The sequence below is a fragment of the Podarcis cretensis genome (assembly GCF_951804945.1).
Source record: "Podarcis cretensis genome assembly, chromosome: 7".
Classification (NCBI taxonomy): domain Eukaryota; kingdom Metazoa; phylum Chordata; class Lepidosauria; order Squamata; family Lacertidae; genus Podarcis; species Podarcis cretensis.
In genome coordinates, this window is record NC_137176.1 from 88,180,751 (window position 1) to 88,197,456 (window position 16,706).

The window sequence follows — 16,706 nt, forward strand, 5'->3', positions numbered from 1 at the left end:
CCTGCATTCGCTCCTTAAGACGCACACACATTTCCCCTTACTTTTTAGGAGGGAAAAAGTGAGTCTTATAGAGCAAAAAAATACGGTACTTCATTTGACTATGCAAAAGCCTTTGACTGTGTTGACCACAGCAAACTATGGCAAGTTCTTAAAGAAATGGGAGTGCCTGATCACCTCATCTGTCTCCTGAGAAATCTCTATGTGGGACAAGAAGCTACAGTTAGAACTGGATATGGAACAACTGACTGGTTCAAAACTGGGAAAGGAGTACGACAAGGCTGTATATTGTCTCCCTGCTTATTTAACTTATATGCAGAATTCATCAGGCAAAAGGTTGGGCTGGATGAATCCCAAACTGGAATTAAGATCGCCGGAAGAAATATCAACAACCTCAGATATGCAGATGACACAACCTTGATGGCAGAAAGTGAGGAGGAATTAAAGAACCTTTTAATGAGGCTGAAAGAGGAGAGTGCAAACTATGGTCTGAAGCTCAACATCAAAAAAATGAAGATCATGGCCACTGGTCCCATCACCTCCTGGCAAATAGAAGGGGAAGAAATGGAGGCAGTGAGAGATTTGACTTTCTTGGGCTCCATGATCACTGCAGATGGTGATAGCAGTCACGAAATTAAAAGACGCCTGCTCCTTGGGAGAAAGGTGATGGCAAATCTAGACAGCATCTTAAAAAGCAGAGACATCACCTTGCCAACAAAGGTCCGTATAGTTAAAGCTATGGTTTTCCCAGTAGTGATGTATGGAAGTGAGAGCTGGACCATAAAGTAGGCTGATCGCTGAAGAATTGATGCTTTTGAATTATGGTGCTGGAGGAGACTCTAGAGAGTCCCATGGACTGCAAGAAGATGAAACCTCTCCATTCTGAAGGAAATCAGCCCTGAGTGTTCACTGGAAGGACAGATCCTGAAGCTGAGACTCCAAGACTTTGGCCACCTCATGAGAAGCGAAGACTCCCTGGAAAAGACCCTGATGTTGGGAAAGATGGAGGGCACAAGGAGAAGGGGATGACAGAGGACGAGATGGTTGGACAGTGTTCTTGAAGCTACCAGCATGAGTTTGACCAAACTGCAGGAGGCAGTGGAAGACAGGAGTGCCTGGCATGCTCTGGTCCATGGGGTCACGAAGAGTCGGACATGACTAAATGACTAAACAACAACAAAGTGCTGCTGGGTTTTTTTAAGGGTTTTTTGAGGGTTTCCAGAGGCTTAGAAGGTGTTTGCAGGCTTTTCCAATGGCATTTCAAAACGTACGTGATTTCCCGTAAATGTGCAGTGCCTCGGGACGTAACCAGCACGTAAACGGGGAGTTGCCTGTACTATACTACACAGAAACGTTGAAATGTTTCTTTGAACGTCCTTGAATCTTCCCGTCAAACTTGTCATCCTCTCCTGCCAATCCCTTTTGAGAACCACCATCCTAATATATAATGGGAAGGAAACATGTAATCTCCCTTGCGGAGAGGGGATCCTTTGGCGATTTAAATCAACGCAGCTTGCAAAGAGATGACAAATAAGGTTGTGGTTTTTTTAAAAAAATAAATCATTTTCTTAAGAATTACAACTACGAAATAAATTTACGCAATCTCTGGCCAGGCCACTTCCTGGGAAAGTTTTCAAGACTTTGCAGATCAGCCTCACAGGAGGTTTCCCGCAAAATATTGCTGTCTAGTGAAATGTTTTCTTCCCTTCAAGAGGTCAGGTCTCCCTCTAAGACCAGGGCAGGGGGATGAGGAGAGTTACTGGGGAACAAACCATGTACAGTGGTGCCTCGCAAGTCGAAAATAAGCCGTTCTGCAAGTCCCTTCGTCTAGCGGTTTTTTCGTCTTGCGAAGCATTCCTATTAGCGGCTTAGCAGATTAGCGCTATTAGCGGCTTAGAAAAAGGGGGGGAAGACTCGCAAGATGTTTTCGTCTTGCGAAGCAAGCCCATAGGGAAATTCGTCTTGCGAAGCGCCTCGAAAAACGGAAAACCCTTTCGTCTAGCGGGTTTTTCGTCTTGCGAGGCATTCGTCTTGCGGGGCACCACTGTATTCAATCATTTGGCCTCTCCAAAGCTTTTGAACTGCAGAGAGAGATTCAGAGAGAGCCCTTTTAAAAACTTTTACTTTGCAAGGCGAAAATGCACCTCTATAAAAGAGGGAGGCAGTGGAAGACAGGAGTGCCTAGCATGCTCTGGTCCATGGGGTCATGACACGAGAGTCGGACACGACCAAACAACAACAAACATCTTCCAAGACAATAATGCCCACTTACACCACAAATAATTCATAACCCACCTACTTTCAGCAGCCAGAAATATCATAACCAGACACTGGAGAGACCTGTGGTACCAAATAGTATGGGAAACAGCCCTACTAGAAGAATTAACCAATAAACTGAAACTGACACGGGGACAAACAGAAGAAGACGCCTTCACCCCGGTATGGCTCCCCTTTATCACATACACAGCCCAACAAGACAACGACAAAAATGCACCAACAGCATACAAATCAATATGGCTAACCTGACCCAAAACACCCACCCACCCCACGAAAACAAAGACCACCACAGCCAACCGCAAATGAATAACCACAACCCAGGCCAACCCCAACCTCTCTCACCACCAAAGGAACACAAGTAAACAGCAGAGAACCTGCACAAGCGACGTGGACACCAAACCCTACATATATTAAGTAAAATAGAAGCATCGCCACTCGACCCGACCCCCACCCATCTTCCCCCCTTTTCTTCCTAACATCTCAACAAACGAAACTGATTTGTAAAAATGTTACATGAAAAAAAATATACGAGAGCGAGAGATTGCACACGCTTTTGTAAAACAAGAAAATCTTTAAGAAAAAAGAAAGCATCCTTTGTATCGCTAGACAAAAAGACGTAGAAAGCACCTCTTGAAACCAGCATCTGTTGCCCCGCTCAGAAGTCTGCAGCTGTCTCTTCAAGGCCCGATAAAAGTGGGAGCTGCGTTCTCGAGTGCCGGACCAAAGCGTTCCTCCCCTGCTAAGCCGCTACTACTAATCAGTTCAGCTCATTAACGGAGCCTCAGATCTCCCAGGTTTCCCAAGCTTTTCTCCCTGCTGCGCAGCAACAAGGACACAGCTTGCAATTAGAAAGTGACGTTGCAAACAGCGTTAAGGCAGCCCTGCGCCTCGATTGAGTGCAGCGGTGCTGCAATGAGAAAAGGATGCAAAGCACAGGGTGTTTTTAAGTTTAGAGGAGAGGAAGAGGCAACAGGTTTGCGTGTCGATGCCCAAATAAAGACACAGTTCACACAACACTTTTGTTTTGGGTTTTGGCATAATTTTGGCCACAACCTTTTTGAATTACAGTATGTGAGTGGTTATGGGACGCAGGTGGCGCTGTGGGTTAAAGCTTCAGCGCCTAGGACTTGCCGATCGAAAGGTCGGCGGTTTGAATCCCTGCGGCGGGGTGCGCTCCCACTGCTCGGTCCCAGCGCCTGCCAACCTAGCAGTTCGAAAGCACCTCTGGGTGCAAGTAGATAAATAGGGACCGCTTACCGGCGGGAAGGTAAACAGCGTTTCCGTGTGCGGCTCTGGCTCGCCAGAGCAGCGATGTCACGCTGGCCACGTGACCCGGAAGTGTCTCCGGACAGCGCTGGCCCCTGGCCTCTTGAGTGAGATGGGCGCACAACCCCAGAGTCTGTCAAGACTGGCCCGTATGGGCAGGGGTACCTTTACCTTTACCTTTTATGTGAGTGGTTGCGTAGGCATTGGTTAGCGACTATCTGTTCCCACATAGAGGTAGGAACAGAACTAACAACTGTAAGCCTGCGGAAGTCAGCAAGGGTAAACATTTTTGGGGAGAGACTACAGCTGGGTGCCAGGCTCTCCCCTCTCCCCAAAAGTTTCCAGGGGCTCTTGCGTGGCCCTAGCCCCTTGCCAGGGGTTCGGACAAGAGCATAAGCCCCTGGATTCCTTTAATGGAATATTCTTGCAGCAGCAGCATTGGAGGGGCAGGCACAGCCAACCACATCCCCTCCACCAACCGAAATTAACCAATGCCTAACTGCAACCTTGGGATGCGGGAGCCGGCGTACAGTTTCCGGGTCATGTGGCCAGTATGACTAAGCCACTTCTGGGGAACCAGAGCAGCGCACGGAAACGCCGTTTACCTTCCCGCCGGAGCGGTACCTATTTATCTACTTGCACTTTGACATGCTTTTGAACTGCTATGTTGGCAGGAGCAGGGACCGAGCAACGGGAGCTCACCCCGTAACAAAGATTCGAACCGCGAACTTCTGATTGGCAAGTCCTAGGCTCTGTGGTTTAACCCGCAGCGCCACCCGTGTCCCTCTCTAATTTCTAGCTTCTTCTAAATAACACCACGTTTCAGCCTTGTTTTAGAATTTATTTATTTTTTAAGTCACAGCCAGTGTTAGAAACTAGGAGAAAAAAGCTAAGAGCCAAATGGCTTCTGGGTCCTGGGTTTAGGTGCCAAAAAAGAATGTCTAGTCACGCATCGGTAGCACTTTTTATTTTCCCCTAGAAAGTAATGCAAAATGGATTAACCCGTTCCAACCCCTAAAATAGCAATTTAACATGAATTTTACTATTTAACAAGACCATTGATCCAGTGTACCGGATGTACTTACTACCAGTGTACTGCAGTCACACTATTGATCGATCAGTAGCTGAGCTGGATTCCAGAGTCACGAAAACAAAACAAAAATCCGCAAAAACAAATACGCAAAAGAATAAATTGCAAAAACAGACACACCTCAGCATAACACTCGAAACAGAAGTGTGGCACTCAAATCGGAAGCATAACACTCAAAACGGAGCATATTCAGCTTCCAAAAAAGTTTGTAAACCGGAACGTTTACTTCCAGGTTCGCAGTGCTTGGGTTCCAAGTTGTTCTGAGTGCCAAGGCGTTTGAGAACCAAGCTACCATTGTATTTGAATTTTCTTCACAAAGCTGAGATGCTCCAGATGTTTTAGACTATAGCACTGCCAAGGGTTGAGCCAGATGACCCCTTGGGCCCCTTCCAACTACAATTCTTTTTATTCCCATAGGGCTATAGCCCCAAACATCTGGAGGGTGCCAAGTTGGCAAAGGCAGGACGGTACAATGAATTCCGCTCCTCCCCACCCAAACCCCGATTTCAAAGACACCTGGAAACAAAGAACAGAGGAGAATTTAGACAGCAAGACAGTAAATTGAAGCTGGTGGTGGACATGAAAAGAGGACGTAAAGAAATCTAATTACCCCTCCCCCCAAAAGCAATTTTAGAATCATATATTGAAGAAGCGAGAGAAACGCAGGACAGTAGCCTTTTCAGCAAGCAAAGTGGGCAGAACTACAAACGAATTGGGAGATTGCAAAACTGTTGTGCTTACATGGGGAGAAAAAAGCAATTTGGAGTCTTAAAAAAAGAATAATGGGGAAAGTCTGAGAACAGATTCAGATAACTTATTCCTCTGTCCAGCATTCGCTATCCTCTACCTCCTACGACTGGCTTCCATTTTGCTACGGGAAAATCCAACATCAACTTCAAACAAATTTGGAAAAACAGCACTAAAAAAGAAGGGCCATGGGGAAGACATCGTAATGGGAAAACGAAATGAAAAATCCAAATAGGAAATATGCACGGGTTTGCTCAAATAAGTGTCATCTTTGCAAATAATGCATTCCACTCCAGCTCTACGGCGAGAGCGAGGAAAATTAGCTTCAGGTTATTACGAGGGAGAGTTTGCTGGCGGCGCAGGATGGAACGAGCGGAGGGGGAAAGTGGCTTCGAATGTTCTGTCTGATTACATCCAATGACGACATCAATTTTGGAGAGAATGAAGTCTCCATCCTCCCGGCACCCTGGGAGAAGTCGTCGTTCCTCCAGCAACAGCAGAAATTAGCAATCGACAGGCTGGAGAGGACCCTGCAGGGTTCAGAAATGAGCTTCCCAAAGGTAGGAATGAAATTGTGACTGCATCAAAGGCTTCTAACAGAGGTAGAGAATGGCCATGGAGCAGATAATCAGGTGTGGGAGAGGATGACTGAGACAGGAACACAGAAAGCCTGGACAGCTCGGGTGGTTAGAGTGTGGTGCTGATGTACAGTGGATGCTCAGGTTGCAAACGTGATACATGCGGGAAGCACGTTCGTAACCCGCAGCGCCGTGTGTGTGCACGCACGGCTTGCGAATCGGAGCTTCCACGTACAGCACAATTGAACGCTTCTGCACATGCGTGATCACCGAAACCGGGAAGTAACCCATTCCGGTACTTCCGGGTTTCGGCACATCCGTAACCCAAAAAAACGCAACTTGAAGAGTCTGTAACCCAAGGTATGACTGTACCTCCACGGTTGCAAGTTTGATCCCTGTGTGGGGCAGATGTACAATCCTGCACTGCAAGGGGTTGAGATTTAAGAATTATGCCGTAAGAGGAAGGAAGCAAAGCCACATTGTCAAAAATCAAGCTTTCCAGTTCAGCTAAGCAGCTCAGCAAAAATCAACATAAGATATTCAAACGGGTTAAATCAGGGGTGTCCCAACTTTTTTCAAAGAGGGCCAGATTTGATGAAGTGAACATGTGTGAGGGCCGACCAAAGTCGTTGACCTTTTTTTAGGTGGGAAGTTGTTGACCATCTTTTAGTATTTCCCCCCAAGGTTCGCCACAGAGGCCAGGTTAAACCGGCCAGTGGGCAGGGTTAGGCCCCCGGGCCGGACGGACTTGGGACATGCCTGGGTTAAATGGTGTCAGCAACAGTTACACCCCATTAGGGGACAAGCACTGGTCAGGACAGGTGCACACTAAGATATATGACCTCAGCAACTTTAAATAGGGAACACTGCAGGATCCAAACTCCTTTGGCAATGTCTTTAAACCCTTTCCCACCGTGGGAACGGTATACTTGTTTCTATGAACCTACGGGGCCCAAATGGCACTTTACGGTGAGATACAAACATCTGACAAAATAAGAGAGCTGTTTTCTAAACATCAGGTGTATAACCTGCATACTCATCTTCAGCGCTGGAGTGAACATGCGAACCATGAGGGCACTGCATCACGGTTTAATGATCTGATGGCTCTGGATGTGGTGGCGCCCGTCACCTGGCTAATTTATTTGATTTTGCAGGTCTTGGAAGATGAAATGCGGAACAGCATGCAGGTAAGCTAGAGAGAGGCAGGGTAAGCATCACGGAACGCTCAGCACTTCTTGCATGGGAACCGAGATTCCAATCAACGTGCGCTCTCGTGGAAATGCAGTATCATTTGCAGATACGGGTGGCATTTGAGCACCTCAGCATCAAACAAACCCACAGCTCCCCATGCTCAACAAAACCACAGAGATGAGAGTGAGCGAGTTTGTAATGCAAGCCCTTGGCTGATGCAGAAAACCCAGAGCTGGAGCATCCCTCCAGTGGCTCAATGTGAATTAGCCTGGTCCTCTATTCCCTTTCCTCTGCTATGAAGAAACCCTTTCTGGGACCCCGCATTTAAATTCTCCCCTGGTCTCCTTGCTGGCCCTAGTAGGACCAGCTTGGCCAGTTAGCCCTGGTGATCATTTGATGTCTACTGACTGGGTGTTTGTTGTTGTTTTCCCCCAAAATGATCCCTGAATTTTTGAATTTTATTGATATTGATGCTGCACTTTGTGTGATATTTTATGCTGTTTTTAAGTCGCATTTTAATCAATGTTTTATATTTGCTGTTTGGCCGCCTTGAGCCTGGTTTTTAAACCAGGAAGGGCAGGGTATACCGTATTTTTCGCTCTATAAGACACATTTTCCCCCTCCTAAAAAGTATGGGGAAATGTGTGTGTGTGTCTTATGGAGCGCATGCAGTCTGCACAGCTATCCCTTAAGCCAGGAGAGCGAGAGGGATTGGTGCTTTCGCTGTGCAGCAATCCCTCTTGCTGTTCTGACTTTGTTTTGCTGGAGAGGCCCTGCGCAGAGAGGGAAAGAATTTTTTTTTCTTGTTCTCCTCCTCTAAAACTAGGTGCGTCTTATAGAGTGAAAAATACGGGAAATAAGAATTTATTTTTATTATTAATGTGTCAAGAGAATCTCTGGCTATTAACCAGGAGGCTGGTGGTTCGAGCCCACCCAGGGAAAGGCTTTGGGCAGGATTCCTGATTGCAGCGGGTTGGACTAGATGACCGCGGGGGTCCCTTCCGACTCTACAACTGTGATTCTATTATTTCCATCAGATGGCTCTCCTGCCGCATCTCTTCCCTCTTCTGTGTGACTTGAGCCCCTATCATCCTTGCTTATTCCCAAGCTTGGTTTTCCAGGAGACATTTGCGATACAGACACCACAGCTGCGAAGCCAGCTTCCAGGAATGCCATTTCTATCTCCTTAACCCTGGGATTTAAGAGCAAGGCATTGAACACAGAGCCAAGGAGCTCAAAGCGAGCCCCCTAACCCACAGCCGCTCCTTTCGATGCGCAGACAAGTCTTGTGATTGACACCCAATTCTAGGTCTCCCACGGTGCCCATTTGGCACTTAATGCCATCAGCAGACAGCGCAGGATATACTACGATACGATCTTTATTGTCGCTGTCCCATACAGAACAACGAAACTGAAAAATCTGCATAAGAAAATTCAAAAACCAATAAGCCTGCTATCCCAGCCTGGTTAGCCTGCTAAAAACTCTGATACCCCATTTTAAATACAATATACTCCCACAGAGGGGACGCGGGTGGCGCTGTGGGTTAAACCACAGAGCCTAGGACTTGCCGATCAGAAGGTCGGCGGTTCGAATCCCCATGACGGGGTGAGCTCCCGTTGCTCGGTCCCTGCTCCTGCCAACCTAGCAGTTCGAAAGCACGTCAAAGTGCAAGTAGATAAATAGGTACTGCTCCGGCGGGAAGGTAAACGGCGTTTCCGTGCGCTGCTCTGGTTCGCCAGAAGCAGCTTAGTCATGTTGGCCACATGACCCAGAAGCTGTACACCGGCTCCCTCGGCCAGTAAAGCGAGAAGAGCGCTGCAACCCCAGAGTTGGTCATGACTGGACCTAATGGTCAGGGGTCCCCTTTACCTTTTTACTCCCATAGAGACTCCTTACACTGCATTTAAAACCAAAATTGCGTTTGGATAGAAACTGTTTCTCAGGTGGCTAGTCCTGGTCTTTATAACCCTGTACCTTCTTCCAGAAGGCAGAAGCTGAAAGAGATAATTTCCGGGGTGCGCACTGTCCTGCGCTATCTCTGCCGCTTTCTTATGGCACCTGGAAGCATAGATTTGATCCAAAGTGGGAAGAGTGCACCCAATTATTCTCTCCACGGTCTTTACAACCCTGGAAAGCATTGTTTTTCCCCTGGCCGTGCAGCTCCCAAACCACACACACAGACCATAAGTTAATACGCTCTCCACAGTATAATGGTAAAATGCCATCAACAGGTCTTTTGAGAGATTGTTTTTCTGGAGGATTCTCAGAAAATATAACCTCTGCTGTGCTCTCTTCATCAGGTCTTTGCTGTTTTCTCCCCAGGTTAGATCATCTCTCAACTCTATCCCCAGAAATCAAAACATCGAGACCTGTTCCACGCACTTCCCCTCAATAATTACACACAAAGACCATCAACGTCAATGCTTTTTAAGAAAGGAAAAAGCACCCAAAGGGCTTGTAGGAGGTGTACATGCCCGATTCTGCACCTAGGGCTTTAGCGGATAACATGATTTCACCAAAATGTAGGCGACACCAGGGAATGGAATGCAGTATTTGCAAAATTGGAAGAATTCTCCCCTTTCACTTTAAAAAGAAATGCAAACCTTCCAAACCAGTGTTTCTCAAACCGAGTCTTCAGCCGTTTTTTGAACTATAGTTCCCATCATCCCAGGCCACTTGTCCTGCTAGCTAGGGACGATGGGAGTTGTAGTCCAAAAACAGCTGGAGACCCAACTTTGGGAAACACTGTTCAAGACCAAGAATTAGGAACCTTCAGGTGCTAAGAAGGGCCATAGCTCAGTGGCAGGCTTATCTGCCCTGCAAGCAGACGGTCAAAGGTTCGATCCCCAGCAGCTCCTAACAGAAATCCTCGAGAATCATTGAACTAATGATATAATAAGGCAGCCCCCCCCCAGCTCCTTAGGAAACTAAGCCTGATGAGGAATGGTTGAGGGAGCTGTGTATGTTTAGCTTGGGAAAGGAGACTGAGAGGAGATAGGATTTTTGTTGTTTAGTCGTTTAGTCATGTCTGACTCTTTGTGACCCCATGGACCAGAGCACGCCAGGCACTTCTGTCTTCCACTGCCTCCAGCAGTTTGGTCAAACTCATGCTGGTAGCTTCAAGAACACTGTCCCACCATCTCGTCCTCTGTCGTCCCCTTCTCCTTGTGCCCTCCATCTTTCCCAACATCAGGGTCTTTTCCAGGGAGTCTTCTCTTCTCATGAGGTGGCCAAAGTATTGGAGCCTCAGCTTCAGGATCTGTCCTTCCAGTGAGCACTCAGGGCTGATTTCCTTCAGAATGGAGAGGTCTGATCTTCTTGCAGTCCATGGGACTCTCAAGAGTCTCCTCCAGCACCAGAATTCAAATGCATAGGAGATAGCATAGCCATCTTCAAATCTCTCAAGGCCATGGACAATGTAGCAAGCTAGGCCTGATGGGAGATGGCGTTCAACAAGATCTGCAGGACCACATGCTCCCTGCTCCCATCAGATGTCACGGAAATAAACTACTACCTGACTTTTAGAAGACATCTGAAGGCAGCCCTGTTTAGTGACGTGTTTAAAGTTTGATGTTTTATCAGTTTTTTAATGTTCTGTTGGAAGCTGCCCAGAGTGGCTGGGAAAAACCAGCCAGATGGGTGGGGTATAAATAAATTATTATTATTATTATTATTATTATTACTACTACTACTACTACTATTATTATTATTATTATTCCTATTCTAGACCAGCTGTGAAGAACGTTTGAAAGCATGCAAGAAATGTGTGCTAAGGACGAAAGAAGAATGGCAGATAAAATTAATGGACTATGCAGAATTGGACAAAATGACAGGAAGGATTTGAAACCTGAGGGACCAGAGATTTACAGAAGATTGGAAGAAGTATATGAACTATCTGAAGAGCAATTGTAATCAACAAATTACGCTAGCAGGACTACAAGAAGTTTTGTAAGGAGAAATATGTGAAATGTTACAAAATAGATAATGAATAGAGATGTAAGTTATGAAATTTAAATGTAACAAGGAAAATAAGAAAAGTATACTAAGAGATTAGATTGGAAAATTTTCAGACAGGATTGATGGAAGTCTAAAAAACTGTAAAGATGTAAAAGCATGTTTAATTACTGTTAAAAATGGTATGTTAAAAAACTATTAAATATATATATATATATATAAAATGTGTGCTAAGGACTCAGAAGTCAGAGCAGGAGACTAAATCAGACAAGGAGGAGAGACTAACAGTTCCTAGCCTTTTGCCACATTTACTAAAAGCATGTCAACTGTGAAACCCAAAATGCTTTCACTGTTATCTTGCGATGCTTGTGCATAAATCTCCCTCTGCACACCCAGCATCCAGTCAACCCCCTTCTCCAGTTTTGGTGACGTGGGCTTTTGGCGGGGGAATCTCTCTAGACAAACTAGGCTTGCATGGGAAAATTTCCTGATGCCCTAGAGAGTAATCCAACTCGGCGTGTTTGTTTTACTTCTATTTAGTAAACAAAGCTCAAAACTTTGCAGTGGCCAAGCTTGCCAGATATTGCAGTAGCAGCTGCTGGCACCCGCTCATTGCTCCTAACGAACTTAAGAAATGGAAAACCTTGCACAGAAAAATGAAAGCCCTGGAAAATTTCCTGATCCTAAACCCAGGCATATAAGATAATTGCCAAATGGCAGCTTAAACCTACATTATAGTCGCCACCACAGAAAGTCTAGGCGGCCTGTCCCCCCCCCCCCACTCCAATGGGATTTATTAATATTATTCATTACATTTCTATTCCACTATATAAAGAAAATCTCAAAGTGGTTCACAACACATTAAACCAGCAAATAAAACGATCCAGAATAAAACAAATTCAGGCTTCAAGGAGAATATTTCAAGCCCTTCTCTTAAGTGGCATTTGGCTTTCCCCATATTTATTTGCCTACTTGATTTATACAGTGCCCCATAGCAGATGTCTTCTAGGAAGCCGGTGGGTTGTAGCAGTTAGAGTGCCGGACTACGAACTGGGAGATTGGGATTCAAATCCCCACTCCATCACAAACCTCACAGGTTGACTTTGGAGTCATTTGAAGCCTTTTAACCTGCCTGGCATTAACTCTGGGGGGGGGGGGGACGTGAACCATGTAGTTCTTGGAAATAAAGGTGAGATTTAAATGCAATGAACAAGCTCTTCTGCTGACCTGCTTAAGAAAGGTTGCGGTCTGGAACCTAAAGATCTTGATGTGGTCGCAACTGGACCCGTGCCAGTCGCAAAACACACAAAGAATTCTTTGCAGTTTTTTTTCTTTAAAATGAAATTACTCTATTACTAATGCAGTGGTACTTCTGGATGCGAACGGGATCCGTTCCGGAGCCCCATTCGCACCCAGAAGCGAACGCAACCCGCGAACGCGAATCACCACTTCTGCACATGACGTAATTTTGAGCGTCTGAGCATGCGACGAAACCTGGAAGTAATGCGCCCCGTTACTTCCGGGTCACCGCAGCGCGCAACCCAAAAACACTTATGCGGAGGCTACTTCAACCCAAGGTATGACTGTACTAATTATTCAAATGGCACACAGCCAGGGGTCAGCAAACTCTTTCAGCAGGGGGCCGGTCCACTGCCCCTCAGACCTTGTGGGGGGGAGGGCTGGACTATATTTTGAATTTATTTTTTTAAATGAACTAATTGCTATGCCCAACAAATAACCCAGAGATGCATTTTAAATATATATATTTTTTTAAAAAAATATTTATTAAAGTTTTGAAAGTTACAGAAGAAAAAAAAGAAAAAGAGTTAAACATAACAAAACCATACAATACAATACAAAGACAAAAATACTACATATACATAAAAAACAAAAAAATTAAAAAACAAAAACAAAAACACATCCAATATTTTCAATGTTATTAACTTTCTTTTACTTGTTTCCTTGACCTCCTCGCACCTCCCTTTTTTGTATTCTAGTTCGGTTAGCTATTTCAGCAAATCCTTTCCATCCTTCCCAATTTTTATCCTATAATTTATCTTAATATAATGTAACTTTACCTTTCCTCCTTTCATCCAGAGATGCGTTTTAAATAAAAGCACACATTCTGCTCATGTAAAACCAGGTAGGCCCCACAAATAACCCAGAGGTGCATTTTAAATAAAAGGGCACATTCTACTCATGTAAAAACACAGATTCCTGGACCATCCACGGGCCGGATTTAGAAGGCGACTGGGCCGGATCCCCAGATCTTAGTTTGCCTACCCACGGTTAAAACTATTGAACTCGCTCCCACATGAGGCAGGGCTAACCAGGACCCTCACTTAAGAGAAGGATCTGAAATATTTTCCTTGGCGCTGGAATTTGTTTTATTCTGGGTTGTTTTATTTGGCGCTGCCGTTATAAGACTACCGAGATTTTTTTTATTTGAAATGTAAAGCGGTATAGAAATGAAATTAATAATAATCTTATAATAATACCCATTTATGGTGGGATGCGGGTGGCGCTGTGGGTTAAACCACAGAGCCTAGGACTTGCCGATCAGAAGGTTGGCGGTTCGAATCCCCGCAATGGGGTGAGCTCCCATTGCTCGGTCCCTGCTCCTGCCAATCTAGCAGTTCGAAAGCACGTCAAAGTGCAAGTAGATAAATAGGTACCACTCCGGCGGGAAGGTAAACGGTGTTTCCGTGCGCTGCTCTGGTTCACCAGAAACGGCTTAGTCCTGCTGGCCACATGACCCGGAAGCTGTACGCCGGCTCCCTCGGCCAATAAAGCGAGATGAGCGCTGCAACCCCAGTCGGCCACGACTGGACCTAATGGTCAGGGGTCCCTTTACCTTTTTACCCATTCATGGAGAGAGGGCAGTGAGTGGGCTATAAGCCACAATGGCTATGCCACAGTGAGGGACAGCAATGCTCCCAAATGCCAGTTGCTGGAAATCACAGGAGGGCTCTTGGGTTCAAATCCTGCTTGCTTGCCACTGTGAGAACAGGATACTGGCCTGGTCCAGCAGAGCTCTTCTTATGCTCTTAAACTTATGCTCCCCAATTGCTGCAAACATGAGCCAGACAGCTCAATCGGTGCATGGAGGACATGGAAAACGTCCATCTGTTTGGTGCTCAGTATGAACTGAACTGCCAACAAAGGTCTGTATAGTTAAAGCTATGGTTTTCCCAGTAGTGATGTATGGAAGTGAGAGCTGGACCATAAAGAAGGCTGATGGCCAAAGAATGGATGCTTTTGAATTATGGTGCTGGAGGAGACTCTTGAGAGAAGAGAAGATCAAACCTCTCCATTCTGAAGGAAATCAGCCCTGAGTGCTCACTGGAAGGACAGATCCTGAAGCTGAGGCTCCAATACTTTGGCCACCTCATGAGAAGAGAAGACTCCCTGGAAAAGAACCTGATGCTGGGAAAGATGGAGGGCGCAAGGAGAAGGGGACGGCAGAGGACGAGATGGTGGGACAGTGTTCTCGCAGCTACCAGCATGAGTCTGACCAAACTGCGGGAGGCAGTGGAAGACAGGAGTGCCTGGCGTGCTCTGGTCCATGGGGTTACGAAGGGTCGGACATGACTAAACAATATGAACTGAAGTGGGCCTTCCCTATGCATGCGCAGCAACATCACGCATCTTGCAGGCAGCGGGGGGGGGGGGGGGTTGGAAAAGCAAAGAGGAACTCCAGATACCAGTTGAGTGCATCTCACGCCAACCGGTTGCCACATGGATGCCCGCCAACAACCCACATTCCAGGCGCTACAGGTTCGTAAAGCAGGCAAGTACTTAAAAGATGAGCTTTCTGCCCTCCAGAAAGGCCGCTGTCCCCAAAACCAGGTCCTTTGCCATGATGGAGAATCACACAGGTGGCGCAAGGCTGGTGCAATCCGGGATGAAGGGAAAGGAGCACTTGGTGACAAAGACCTAGCATGCAAACTGACTGTGGGTTGCATGGGCCCCAGTCACCCTCCCACCCTCTCCCCACAGCAGCGATTCTCTTTCAACTTTCACCTTACCCGATTGCGCACTCTGGAAAGCCAGTGGGGCTAAAGTGAAGGCGGAAGCCTGGGGAGGGGGGGGATTATCTGCAGGATCGCCTGCTTCCACCCCCGCCCCTTTTCTTGAGTGCACCGCATGGCACAGGCGCGCGCCCTTCCTCCCTCACCCCGCCGCTCCTCTCCTGCACGTCAGAAACGCACACGAGCCATTTTTATTTTAAATTTTGCAAAATCTCCCCTGTCTCTCGCTTGCAGTTTTGCAGCCCCGCCCAACGCTTCCGCGGCGCACCCTCTTCCGCGGCGGCGCCTTCCTTTTTTTGCAACCACCATGCATGCCTTTCCTTTTCGGATTCTTGCAACCCGACCTGGGGAAATGCAGCGCGGACAACGGGGCGTGCATTGCAACGGCAGACGGAGCCTCCTCTCCTCTTGCACGTGCGCGCGAGGCGCCCTTTGCAGCACACAATGCCGTTGGCCGGGCGGACAAGGCGCAAAAAAAAAAGCAGCGATGCGCGCGCGGTGCAGCAAACGATGCACAATGCAGCTGCACGGACTTATTGCAAAATAGATTGCAATAGATTGCAAAATGCATATGCGCTGCAATGCCGTAAAACGCGGTGCAACGCTGATTTGCAAGGAAGGGGGGAGGGTAAAGGAGGGGAGACCCCCCACTGCCCCACCCCCACCCATGCACACAGCCCAGCTTCCACTGACCTGATTTGCCCGCTGCTTTGCAAGCCAGCCGGCCGCCCCAGCAACAGCAACGCAGCCTCGCGGCTCCCGCATGCCAGACCCGGGGAAAAAGAGAGAGAGAAAGGGCGGCGTGTTGCGCGTGCGCGCGCCGGCCTCAGCGTTCCACGGCAGCGCGCGCCCGCCCGCCCGCGCAAGGGCGGGGGTGCGGCGTGGGAGGGAGAAACAGAGAGCCAGCCGGAGCCAATCAGCGCTCGCGAGCGCCCGCCCGCCCTCCTTTTCCGCGAAGGGACTGGAAAGGGGAGGGAGGCGGAGGAGCCAATCAGAAGTAAGACGAGGGGAGGGGCAACTGTGGGAAAAGGAGGGAGGGGGAGCCTCTCGCCCCTGCAGGCAGAAATCCAACAGGTCAGGCCAATCCCCACCACACACGTAAAACCACACACAAAAATGGACACTCATTCACTCCCTCCCTCCTAAAGCATTGAAGTCGCAGTGGATGGAGGGGGGGTTTGACCTGTTGGACTTCTGCCTGGCATATTGTTGTTAAAAAGGAAGTGGGAAAGCCCCTGGTTGTTATTATTTATATGTAAAAAGGTAAAGGTAAAGGTACCCCTGCCCGTACGGGCCAGTCTTGACAGACTCTGGGGTTGTGCGCCCATCTCACTTAAGAGGCCAGGGGCCAGCGCTGTCCGGAGACACTTCCGGGTCACGTGGCCAGCGTGACAACGCTGCTCTGGCGAGCCAGAGCCGCACACGGAAACGCCGTTTACCTTCCCGCCGGTAAGCGGTCCCTATTTATCTACTTGCACCCGGAGGTGCTTTCGAACTGCTAGGTTGGCAGGCGCTGGGACCGAGCAGCAGGAGCGCACCCCGCCGCAGGGATTCGAACCGCCGACCTTTCAATC

General features: G+C 47.6%; 1 protein-coding gene across 1 annotated transcript in view; it reads right to left on the minus strand.

Annotated features, from left to right (window-relative positions):
* PTP4A3 (protein tyrosine phosphatase 4A3) overlaps positions 1-15,979 on the minus strand; it is a 100,244-nt gene extending 84,265 nt beyond the window's left edge. Inside the window, exon 1 of the mRNA XM_079984555.1 lies at positions 15,826-15,979. The gene's annotated coding sequence lies outside the window, so the exon portion shown is untranslated. The remainder of the gene's footprint in view (positions 1-15,825) is intronic.
* Between the last annotated feature and the right edge of the window lie 727 nt (positions 15,980-16,706).